Raw genomic sequence first — 13,106 nt, 5'->3', positions numbered from 1 at the left:
CGGGATTGTCGGCGGTCGATTCCGATTTTTCGAGCTCAACATCGTCAATCGAGTCAGGCGAAGAGGAGACTTCATCGCCACGCTTCATCAGCACCAGGGCAAGCGAAAAGCTCGCCAAGATCTTCAGCGACATGTCCTTCGAGTCATCCGTGGACTCCTATATAAGCGATGACTCGAGCAGTGTCGCCAGCTTCAACTTCATCGACAAATCCACTACAGTGGGAAAGGTCTTCACCAATCTTTATGATGGTGTCAGCAAACCCAGCACAGATCTGAATACAAAATACCATCAGATTTATGCCATCGGAGAGCCAAGCCGCGATCAGGAGGAAACATCTGAGGCTTTCGACGATTTGGGAAATCCATACGTTGATCCCTCTGATTTACGACGAGGTCTAGGCAACAAATATATCGGACCTGAGCCTCGCGATAGAGTTCAACTCCCGCAAGCAGCATGGGATAGAGCCGCAAGAGCTATGGATGGCTCAGAACCAATGGCCACAACAGCCACGCCAGAAGAGTTGCAAGCATATCAATATAGGCTCGCACGAGCTGCAAGGGAATTGGAAAAACAGACAGCTGCCCTGAACAGAAGAAAGGAGGCAGCCTCCGCGTCAAGCAGGCGAAGGGCAGAGCTGAGTCGACAATCTGGAACCTCGGGAGATAGCCACAGGGAAGCTCGGAACAGAGCAAGATCAAGGTTGCAACATATACCTGAAGGAGAAAGAGAGCACTTGGTTCAAAACCTCGACATGTCTTTTATGTCGATAGACACGAGAGGGAATATTATCCCCAAAACACCAGAAGCTGGGTATATGGCGACACAGGCCTTTATCCTTGCATCCAGGCCACCTCCGGGAGATCCAAGGGAGGCACTGTACAACATGGCAATGGCAGGAGTTGGAGCCATGGGAACGGCGTTTGCATCAACACCTCCCGAAGGAACAGCAAGGCAAAATAGTCCACGACCTGCGGCAGCAGCAGCAGCTCCCGAAGGAACAAGTGGAGCAAGAGACACAGCAGCGCAAGCAAGGGTGGACAGAGCACGGCAAAGTAGAAGGGAACATCGGCATTCCCCATAACTAAACGACGAGGATATGTGCGGTTTGCCATGCTTTACGAGGAGAGTCCGAAAAACTCGAGTCCCTTCGGGATTTAAGTTGCCTGATAAATTCAAGAAATTCGACGGCCTGCAAGATCCAGAGGATTGGCTAGTTGATTACCTCGAGACAGTGAAGCTCACAGGAGGGACCAGAGCAACAACTATGCAAAGCATCCAGGTGCATTTGAGTGGAGCCGCGCGATCTTGGATAAAGAAACTTCCTCCAGGATCTATCGACAGCTGGGATAGCTTCGAGGACATATTCGTCAAGAATTTCCGGTCCACCTGCAAAAAACCCGCATCGCTAGAGGAATTGAGGGCGTGTCGACAGAAGCCAGATGAATCAATGAGAAAATACATCCAAAGGTGGAATATCATCAAAAACTCGGCAGAGAATATATCTGACGAGAGAGCGATAGATGCGTTTGTCGCAGGAATCAGGCGAGGAGATTTTGTCGAGGATTTGGGGAGAACCAATCCAAAGACAGTATCCGCATTGATGGAGATAGCAAACAGATGGGAAGACGGAGAAGATGATGTTCACAACAAACAGCATAGGTCACCAGAGGAGGACCGCGGCCGAAATTATCAAAATAGGCGACGATTTCCTCGGCAGTATTCGGGCTATGATGCACCTGGGCAAATTTCGGCTGGCTTCCGAGCAAGCGCCGGAGGAAACAATAGAGATGATTACCAGAGGAGCAACGAGCAGCGAGGTGACAATAGAGATGACTCTCGAAACAACAGGCAAAACACCGGGTCGAGGTTTCAGAGGCCTTTCGTGTCTCCCGAGGAGATGATGAACATGCCGTGTCAGATGCATTTTTATCTTGACAACAACGGAAAAAGACAGTCGGGACACTTGCAGAAGGATTGCCGAAATTTTCAGGCAATGTTAAGGTGGGCAGGGCATGTCAATGCTCAGGCAGCGCCCAGAAACCCTCAAGGACCCAGGAGTGAGATTCACCTGCCACCTCCTCCCGCAATGACGGACGATAATCGACATCAGCTCAGAATAGCGGCAGCACCTGCACCACCGCCTTATGTTGATCCCAATTCCAATGGAGCAGTCTCGATGATTCAGAAAGGCAGGTGTGACGCCCCAAAACCGGTACCATGAGGATCCCAGCGAATCCGCCGAAATCCGCACGATATCGATTTTAGGAGACGCACCACGAAGCGCCTCGTACACGCCGAAGCATGCACACGATGCGGGTGGAATCAATCACGAGAGGTAACATTACAACAGGATTACAATAGAGCCCACAAGATACAGATATATATTACAACAACGACTCCAATGAGTCAAGATACAAATATACAATACAAAGATCCAAATCATACATAAGATCAAATATGTCCGAGTACGGACAAGATACAAATTTGGACTAAGAGTCCTGAAGATAAACGATGGCGTCCATAACCCTGCCCAGGCCAAGCCAGAAGGGTAACCTTGCTAGCGTCGTCTTCATCGAACATATCTTCATACCTGCCCGGTTATATCCCGTAGAAGCAGCAATAAGTACGGGTTCGTACTTAACAAGACTTCAAGACGTATAAGCATTCGTCAACCAGTCGTCCTTTGTACTTGAGGCACGCAGGGGACTTAGAGGATGCAAGAGGAACGTCATAGGAAATATGGTGGGGTTAAGCGGCAGCGCGCAAGCACTAAAAACCTATAGAGACACTCTACAACATTCGTCTAATCAGAGAAGGTGAGAGAGCACATAACTAACAGTTCTATACTCTGCAAACATAACACAGCCGATGTGTTCCCCCTTCACCAAGAAGTACTTGCAAAGGCACTCACACGGTTGTCAAGTTTTAACCAGTTATTATTGAAGTTGTGCTAACTTACTACACAAGTTATTATGATTGAAACAACTGGTGTAAGTTGTCTATGGTCGAGTCATACAGCTCCAAGTCGTCCATAACCGTGGACACGGCTTATCGATAAGATGTACACTCTGCAGGGGTTGCCCAAATGTGCCCACACGCATGATCAACCCACTTGCGACAGGTGGATATCACGACTCGCACTCTCCTTCATGACAACAATGTCCAGGAAGCCAGCTAACCAAGTTAAACCCGTATCGAAGTCCGGCCGTATCTCCGAAGCGGACTTAGCTATGTGCGCCAGCGTGCTAGGTGGTTTAAACACACACTGGGGCGATAAACCACTTCACAGAGGCTCCGCGACCTATACGTGCATACCAGAAACAAGGGATACATGGCACCCAGGGGCTTCCCAAAATAAATAAGTAACATGCTGGCATACACGCAAACGACAAATGGTAAAACATTGCAAACTAGTTGTGGCCACTGGACAAAGCTGTAGATTCCGGCAGTGGTCGAGGGGAGACCCAGAAACACACCCACGTGTGGTTAGAGCGCTCAGTCTCGGAACAGATAATAAGAACTCGGGGTCCTAGGTTTTAAAGAAACACAAGTGAGCCGTCACAAAATGATCAGCTGACCCACCGATGCCTCCGCTTAACAACTATTAACAAGTAACCACGATTCCCTCAACATATATAACCATGTAGCATGTGTCATGATTCCCAACAGATAACCGATAAGATAGCGGTAACGGTAACGAGATAGAACAGCACTAGCATGCACTATGACTCACAAGGCAGACCCGATAACCAAACAATAGCTGTAGGTGGTTGGTGGAGGCAATATAGGCTGCTTGAGGTAACAAGTGGAAGGGACACGTGACAAGAACGCAACTCAAGGATAGCATGAGGGAGAAGGTAAAATAAAATAGGTGAGCGACTTCTGCAGAGGCAGAAGTATAAGGGAAATGCTTGCCTGTTAAAGCTTGCCGAGGGACATCCGGAGGACTTGTCGTATCTCACCACACCACTTCGCGATCCTATCCGGGAAGAAGCAAAGCGCTACAACAACCAACGGATGCACATCTTACTACTACGGAAAAAGAATCAGCATGATCATGATATGATAGGCATGTCATGGCAAACATGATGCGATGCAACTTATTCATATTAAGCGGAATCGGAATCCCGACACACAATTATTAGGTTCGAGTTGCATTTCTACCGGCAAAGTTAAATGGTTGTTAGCATGGCATAACATGGCAGGGGTGAGCTACTTCAATATTAAACGGAGCGAGGAAATCCTTGTTGGATATCCGAAATACTCCGTAGTTCCATATTAGGTGAATGCACAAACTATCACGGCTGGACATGATGCAAGATGCAAACAGGCATATGGATGGCATATTAATGTTTCTTACATTTTTCTGATCAATTTTCATATATAACTCATTTTATTTCGAGTTACGGTTTAGAAAATATGATTTTAGCAAGATTCAAACATTTCCTGCAAAATAAAAGAGAAACAAATGTGTAGGCGACGAGTTGGGCTGGACCTGCGTAGAGGCAGCGGAGGATAGCGGCCTGCTGCGCGTTGGGCGATGGATACACCGGGAGAGATACGGGCCAAGGCCAGCACTAGATCTGAGAAACAAAAAGGAAAGATTGGGCTTAAAATTGCCGACGCTGGGAATTGATCTCAGGATCTCCTGATACACATCAAAGGAACGAACCAGTGGGCTGGTAGAGGATTGGTGAACAGTAGCAGACACGTGATGAGATGAAGTAGTGTAGGCCGGACTTGACGGTGGCAACCATGTTGCAGATCGATCCTCGATCTGGCAGCGGAGCGCGCGCCTGGATGCGGGAGTCTGCGCGTTCGAAGTGGAAGACCAAGGGGAGTTCGTTGGTGGAGGTCTTGGCGTCGGGGAACCGCCGGAGGAAGCCCGACGATGAGCATCTGCTAGCAAAAGCGACGGTGAACGCCGGCAGCATGGAGTACAGGCTAGGAAAAATTCAAGAAGAGGTCTGGGAGATTCTCCTTCTCACCAGGAACATGTTGCAGGCCACTTCCGGGCCGGAGGAGGACGGACAGCGCCGAAATCGGTGATTTTCTCGCCGGACCTGGAGAAGGAATTGGCGAATTTGGGAACGATTGGGAGAGCCCCGGCTTGATTCCTTGGAGGAGGATGACGAGGACGTCGAGGCGGTTCTGGAGATGGCCTCAGCTCGTCAAGGGGTGGCCGGGAGCAGCGACGCCATGGTGAGGTTGAGGAGGATACATACGGTGGTGTTCACAGAGAAGCAAAAAAACAAAGGGGAAAAAGACATGGCGGCGCGAGGGAGTAGAAGGGCGCGTCTAGGGTTTCCTGGGCTCGATGGGGATTAAAAGGAGGAGAGGAAGCAGGTGGTAGAGGCGTGAGTGCTCGGTGACATCGACAGTGAAGGCTCACGTCTCCTGCGTGTGTGCCTGGGGAAAAAGACGAAGGGAGGAGCGTCTCCGCTTGCGAACGGGTACGGTAAGAATATGGGCTCGAGGAGGAGAGAAAAGATGGGCCGCCGGGAGGGAGGTTGCTGGGCTTTGGGAGATAGGAATAGGTGGAGATAACTGGGCTAGGAAAAAAAGAGAGAGCAGCCCAGGTAGAGGTTAGGGTTTTCTTTTTATTCTAAAAATCATTCTCCTTTTTTTAAAAACTGTTTTGCAAATTGATCTCTGAAAACCATTCAAACAGATGTTTAAATTTTTAGTACAGAGGTGGAGAGAAAATAAAAGTAATGGCTATCATTACCAGCAATTTTATAGCAAGATAAAATAGTTTTGTTTGTAGGATTTGTTAAATGAAAAGATAAGGGATGGTTTATTATAAAAACCATATGAGAGGGAAAAGAAAATAATTAGAGTTTATAAAATAATTTTATTTAGTAAAACATGGATGATATGATGCATGATGTCATGATGATGCACAAAAAAGAAAAACAACAGACAAAATCTAATAGGGATATTCCTGGGTCGCTACAATCGACACCACTAACAAGGAATCTCGCCCCGAGATTCCACGTCATCCTAAGGGGGAGAGAGGTGAACTATCGGATCTTCAGGCGACGTGTCGATCTCCTCGACACCACTAACAAGAATTCTTGCTCCATCTGATCAGGCGACACCACTAACAAGGGTTGTTGCTCCGCTGTCGATGATGCACTTCCGTCGGGATCCTCCGAAGATTGGTCCTATTAGGTTAAAGGCAAAGATCGTCCAACCCACGTGGAAGCCTAAGACTCGGAGAAGCAGATAAGAGAAGATTCAAAACTCGAAAAGATAAGAGGAGAAAGAATATAGATAAGGAGAAAAATTAGAGCTAATCAGATCTATCCAACGAATTTCAGAAAATAGTTTAGACTCTCTAAACTCAACGACCGTTGGCAAGGTTATCGTAAAGGCTGGACTATGGGGTATCGTCAACCTGATGTTCTGATACCAACTTGTGACGCCCCAAAACTGGTACCATGAGGATCCCAGCGAATCCGCCGAAATCCGCATGATATCGATTTTAGGAGACGCAACACCAAGCGCCTCGTACACGCCGAAGCATGCACGCGATGCGGGTGGAATCAATCACGAGAGGTAACATTACAACAGGATTACAATAGAGCCCACAAGATACAGATATATATTACAACAACGACTCCAATGAGTCAAGATACAAATATACAATACAAAGATTCAAATCATACATAAGATCAAATATGTCCGAGTACGGACAAGATACAAATTTGGACTAAGAGTCCTGAAGATAAACGATGGCGTCCATAACCCTGCCCAGGCCAAGCCAGAAGGGTAACCTTGCTAGCGTCGTCTTCGTCGAACATATCTTCATACCTGCCCGGTTATATCCCGTAGAAGCAGCAATAAGTATGGGTTCGTACTTAACAAGACTTCAAGACGTATAAGCATTCGTCAACCAGTCGTCCTTTGTACTTGAGGCACGCAGGGGACTTAGAGGACGCAAGAGGAACGTCATAGGAAATATGGTGGGGTTAAGCGGCAGCGCGCAAGCACTAAAAACCTATAGAGACACTCTACAACATTCGTCTAATCAGAGAAGGTGAGAGAGCGCATAACTAACAGTTCTATACTCTGCAAACATAACACAGCCGATGTGTTCCCCCTTCACCAAGAAGTACTTGCAAAGGCACTCACACGGTTGCCAAGTTTTAACCAGTTATTATTGAAGTTGTGCTAACTTACTACACAAGTTATTATGATTGAAACAACTGGTGTAAGTTGTCTATGGTCAAGTCATACAGCTCCAAGTCGTCCATAACCGCGGACACGGCTTATCGATAAGATGTACACCCTGCAGGGGTTGCCCAAATGTGCCCACACGCACGATCAACCCACTTGCGACAGGTGGATATCACGACTCGCACTCTCCTTCACGACAACAATGTCCAGGAAGCCACCTAACCAAGTTAAACCCGTATCGAAGTCCGGCCGTATCTCCGAAGCGGACTTAGCTATGTGCGCCAGCGTGCTAGGTGGTTTAAACACACACTGGGGCGATAAACCACTTCACAGAGGCTCCGCGACCTATACGTGCATACCAGAAACAAGGGATACATGGCACCCAGGGGCTTCCCAAAATAAATAAGTAACATGCTGGCATGCACGCAAACGACAAATGGTAAAACATTGCAAACTAGTTGTGGCCACTAGACAAAGCTGTAGATTCCGGCAGTGGTCGAGGGGAGACCCAGAAACATACCCACGTGTGGTTAGAGCGCTCAGTCTCGGAACAGATAACAAGAACTCGGGGTCCTAGGTTTTAAAGAAACACAAGTGAGCCGTCATAAAACGATCAGCTGACCCACCAATGCCTCCGCTTAAGAACTATTAACAAGTAACCACGATTCCCTCAACGGATATAACCATGTAGCATGTGTCATGATTCCCAACAGATAACCGATAAGATAGAGGTAACGGTAACGAGATAGAACAGCACTAGCATGCACTATGACTCGCAAGGCAGACCCGATAACCAAACAATAGCTGTAGGTGGTTGGTGGAGGCAATATAGGCTGCTTGAGGTAACAAGTGGAAGGGACACGTGACAAGAACGCAACTCAAGGATAGCATGAGGGAGAAGGTAAAATAAAATAGGTGAGCGACTTCTGTAGAGGCAGAAGTATAAGGGAAATGCTTGCCTGTTAAAGCTTGCCGAGGGACATCCGGAGGACTTGTCGTATCTCACCACACCACTTCGTGATCCTATCCGGGAAGAAGCAAAGCGCTACAACAACCAACGGATGCACATCTTACTACTACGGAAAAAGAACCAGCATGATCATGATATGATAGGCATGACATGGCAAACATGATGCGATGCAACTTATTCATATTAAGCGGAATCGGAATCCCGACACACAATTATTAGGTTCGAGTTGCATTTCTACCGGCAAAGTTAAATGGTTGTTAGCATGGCATAACATGGCAGGGGTGAGCTACTTCAAACGGAGCGAGGAAATCCTTGTTGGATATCCGAAATACTCCGTAGTTCCATATTAGGTGAATGCACAAACTATCACGGCTGGACATGATGCAAGATGCAAACAGGCATATGGATGACATATTAATGTTCCTTACATTTTTCTGATCAATTTTCATATATAACTCATTTTATTTCAAGTTACGGTTTAGAAAATATGATTTTAGCAAGATTCAAACATTTCCTGCAAAATAAAAGAGAAACAAATGTGTAGGCGACGAGTTGGGCCGGACCTTCGTAGAGGCAGCGGAGGATAGCGGCCTGCTGCGCGTTGGGCGATGGATACACCGGGAGAGATACGGGCCAAGGCCAGCACTAGATCTGAGAAACAAAAAGGAAAGATTGGGCTTATAATTGCCGACGCTGGGAAATGATCTCAGGATCTCCTGATACACATCAAAGGAACGAACCAGTGGGCTGGTAGAGGATTGGTGAACAGTAGCAGACACGCGACGAGATGAAGTAGTGCAGGCCGGACTTGACGGTGGCAACCATGTTGCAGATCGATCCTCGATCTGGCAGCGGAGCGCGCGCCTGGATGCGGGAGTCTGCGCGTTCGAAGTGGAAGACCAAGGGGAGTTCGTTGGTGGAGGTCTTGGCGTCGGGGAACCGCCGGAGGAAGCCCGACGATGAGCATCTGCTAGCAAAAGCGACGGTGAACGCCGGCAGCACGGAGTACAGGCTAGGAAAAATTCAAGAAGAGGTCTGGGAGATTCTCCTTCTCACCAGGAACATGTTGCAGGCCACTTCCGGGCCGGAGGAGGACGGACAGCGCCGAAATCGGTGATTTTCTCGACGGACCTGGAGAAGGAATTGGCAAATTTGGGAACGATTGGGAGAGCCCCGGCTTGATTCCTTGGAGGAGGATGACGAGGACGTCGAGGCGGTTCTGGAGATGGCCTCAGCTCGTCGAGGGGCGGCCTGGAGCAGCGACGCCATGGTGAGGTTGAGGAGGATACATACGGTGGTGTTCACAGAGAAGCAAAAAATCAAAGGGGAAAAATACATGGCGGCGCGAGGGAGTAGAAGGGTGCGTCTAGGGTTTCCTGGGCTCGATGGGGATTAAAAGGAGGAGAGGAAGCAGGTGGTAGATGCGTGAGTGCTCGGTGACGTCGACAGTGAAGGCTCACGTCTCCTGCGTGTGTGCCTGGGGAAAAAGACGAAGGGAGGAGCGTCTTCGCTTGCGAACGGGTACGGTAAGAATATGGGCTCGAGGAGGAGAGAAAAGATGGGCCGCCGGGAGGGAGGTTGCTGGGCTTTGGGAGATAGGAATAGGTGGAGATAACTGGGCTAGGAAAAAAAGAGAGAGCAGCCCAGGTAGAGGTTAGGGTTTTCTTTTTATTCTAAAAATCATTCTCCTTTTTTTAAAAAACTGTTTTGCAAATTGATCTCTAAAAACCATTCAAACAGATGTTTAAATTTTTAGTACAGAGGTGGAGAGAAAATAAAAGTAATGGCTACCATTACCAGCAATTTTATAGCAAGATAAAATAGTTTTGTTTGTAGGATTTGTTAAATGAAAAGATAAGGGAAAAGAAAATAATTAGAGTTTATAAAATAATTTTATTTAGTAAAACATGGATGATATGATGCATGATGTCATGATGATGCACAAAAAAGAAAAACAACAGACAAAATCTAATAGGGATATTCCTGGGTCGCTACAGCAGGCCATCCAATAGAGCTCAGAAAGTAATCTCGCGACAGGTGTTCATGGCAGAAAAGATGCCTCCACCAAAAGTCGAGTATCTTAACTGGTCAGGGCAAGATATTGGCTTCACAATAGCGGATCATCCACAGCAAGTTCCTCGACCAGGGTAATCAGCACTTATCTTACCAGCAGTAATTGCAGGATTCAACGTATTTCGAGTGTTCATAGATGGTGGTAGCAGTTTAAACCTTATGTACGCAGATACACTAAGGAAGATGAACATATCCCTAGCAAACCTAAAACCAACCGACATGCGATTCCACGGTATCACACCGGAGAAGCCAAGTTATCCGCTGGGGAAGATTAATCTCGACGTTCAGTTTGGGACCCGAGAAAACTACAGAATAGAGAGGCTGGAATTCGAAGTCGTTGATTTCCCATCACAATACCACGCTTTGTTAGGACGCCCAGCATATGCTAGGTTTATGGCGGTACCACATTACACGTACCTGTTGTGGAGGATGCCTGGGCCTAAGGGACCAATCACAGTCAAAGGAAGCTTTGCGCTAGCCGATAAGTGCGATAAGGATTTTCATCGAATCCAAACTTTCGGGATGCAAGCAGAATACATGGCGTCAAGACTCACAACTGACTATGATGTGCTGCCAGATGTAGGAAGGCCAAACAAAGAATCAACTTTCAACACTGAGAAAAATTCTAAGGAGGTGCAGATTCACCCGACAGACCCAAAAAAGACGACGTCCATTGCAAAGGACATGGACCTTGCATAGGAAAGCGCACTCGTCGAATTCCTCCATGAGCACTGGAAAATCTTCGCATGGTGTCCAGCTGACATGCCAGGAGTACCCAGGGAACTTGCCGAGCACCACCTAAACTTGGATCCATTAGCGAGACCAATAAAACAACCTTTGCGGCGTTTTTCGGAGCCAAACCGCAAAGCTATGCTGTCAGAAATCGATCGACTAAGAGAAGCTGGTTTTATCAAGGAGCTACATACAGAGGCCACATGGGTAGCAAATCCAGTGTTGGTGCCGAAGAAAAACACTAAAGTCCTTCGCATGTGCGTCGATTTTACGTGTCTCAATAAACATTGTCCAAAGGATCACTTTCCCCTCCCAAGGATCGATCAAATCATCGACTCCACGGCAGGATGTGAACGTCTTTCCTTCTTGGATGCATACTCTGGTTATAACCAGATCAGATTGAAAGAAGAAGATGAGGTCAAAACAGCGTTCATCACACCTTACGGCGTGTTTTGTTACAGAACAATGCCTTTTGGTCTAAAAAACACGGGAGCAACATACCAGAGGATGATGCAGAAGTGCTTGGCGACACAAATTGGGAAAAACGTACAAGTGTACATCGACGATGTCGTCATAACATCAAAGAAGGGGATGACGTTAATCGAGGATCTGAAGGAAACCTTCGACAACCTCGACAAGTTCTGCCTCAAGTTGAACCCGAGGAAGTGTTCCTTTGGTGTCCCCGCAGGAGAACTTCTTGGGTTTCTAGTCTCAGCAAGAGGGATCGAAGCAAATCCCGAGAAAATCTAAGCTGTCATAACAATGAGGAAGCCAACAAAGTTAAAGGAGATACAACAGTTAACTGGGCGAGTCGCAGCTTTAAGCAGATTTGTCGCCAGACTGGGAGAAAAAGCGTTACCGTTCTATGCTTTAATCAAGCAAGGAGAGAAATTCTAGTGGAACGAAGAGGCAGATCGAGCCTTCGAGGATTTAAAGCGCACAATTTCGACACCACCAATCTTGGTGGCACCGAAAGAGAAGGAACCTCTCCTGCTATACATCGCAGCCACACCTCAGGTGGTTAGCACGGCGTTAGTCGTTGAAAGAGAGGAAGAAGGAAAACTCCATGGAGTGCAAAGGCCAGTATATTTCATCAGTGAAGTTTTATCGCCTTCCAAACAGCGGTACCCGCAGTATCAGAAGTTAGCATATGGAGTAATCACAACACCAAGAAAATTGCGGCACTATTTTTCGGCACACCCGATAATAGTGGTCAATGAATGTCAACACCCGGATTTTTAAGTCCAGATGCCTATTATGCCGTACATCGCAATCCCAGGAATATTGTTTTTGCGAGACATAATAGTAAGTAGCATAGAGTCATCATTTATTACATCACATATTGTCTTACAACCATAGATCACATGATCCAATATTACACGAATATATTGTTCAACATCACAAATAGTAGCGGAAGCGAAGTAGTAGTGGACGAACTATTCCACAGGCAACGCTTGACGTTAGAAGACGATCCTAGTTATCGTAGACGTCCTGCTGTCCGTCATCCTGATACTGGTGCTCTCCTTCATAGTCTGGCATTTGAATAGCCAGGGCAAAGCCATGAGTACTTTTAAAGTACTCGCAAACTAACTCTAAGATAAATACTCATTAAGTGTAAGGGGATGCTAAGCTCTAGGTTTCTTTGCATAAAGCCAAGTTTTAGTTTCATAAATCTTTGGTAAAAGCCTAATTCATGTGCTAGACTAAGTCAAGTGGGAACATTAGTGTCATTCCCACAACTCATTATGGATCACCATAATGTCACCTTTCAAACCACCATTCATTTCTAGAACCAAAACATTTTAATGATAACGGAGATAGTATGGCCTTTCCAATCGTCCGTAACCGTGGACACGGCTATTCGAATAGGTTTAACACTCTGCAGAGGTTGTACTCTTGTGCCACAACTTTTGATTACATCCGTCGAGGGTAACCTCGAATCATCGTAACACAGTACGCGGATCATCAATCGAAACCTTTCACTTGTATATGCTAGTATGAGCACCTCTCCCTATGAGCTTGGCCTCCCGGTGAAAACCGCAGTCAACCCGGAATCGCACAGGGCTTGGGCCGTACATTCACCTCATTTCAACATCAACCCACAATTAACGGAGGCAGCCGCAGCGTAACCCCTATGATGTTTGTTCA

At 47.0% G+C, this 13,106-nt stretch overlaps 3 long non-coding RNA genes across 3 annotated transcripts; all 3 read right to left on the bottom strand.

Annotated features, from left to right (window-relative positions):
* Positions 1–2,385: 2,385 nt before the first annotated feature.
* LOC139830634 (uncharacterized) lies at positions 2,386–4,077 on the bottom strand. The gene is made up of 2 exons (XR_011743552.1): positions 3,917–4,077; positions 2,386–2,591 (listed from the first exon to the last, which is right to left on the bottom strand). It is a non-coding gene; the product is annotated as an uncharacterized lncRNA (long non-coding RNA).
* Positions 4,078–4,467: 390 nt separating this feature from the next.
* On the bottom strand, positions 4,468–5,530 carry LOC139829901 (uncharacterized). The gene is made up of 3 exons (XR_007870249.2): positions 4,990–5,530; positions 4,674–4,900; positions 4,468–4,584 (listed from the first exon to the last, which is right to left on the bottom strand). It is a non-coding gene; the product is annotated as an uncharacterized lncRNA (long non-coding RNA).
* A 3,167-nt stretch (positions 5,531–8,697) lies between these two features.
* Positions 8,698–9,501, bottom strand: LOC127332163 (uncharacterized). Its single transcript, XR_011756770.1, has 3 exons — positions 9,210–9,501; positions 8,894–9,120; positions 8,698–8,804 (listed from the first exon to the last, which is right to left on the bottom strand). It is a non-coding gene; the product is annotated as an uncharacterized lncRNA (long non-coding RNA).
* Positions 9,502–13,106: the final 3,605 nt, after the last annotated feature.

This window comes from Lolium perenne, chromosome 4 (genome assembly GCF_019359855.2).
Source record: "Lolium perenne isolate Kyuss_39 chromosome 4, Kyuss_2.0, whole genome shotgun sequence".
In the NCBI taxonomy this organism is placed as follows: Eukaryota; Viridiplantae; Streptophyta; class Magnoliopsida; order Poales; family Poaceae; genus Lolium; species Lolium perenne.
The sequence above is the reverse complement of the archived record's forward strand: the minus strand, read 5'-3'. Positions and strand labels throughout refer to the sequence as shown.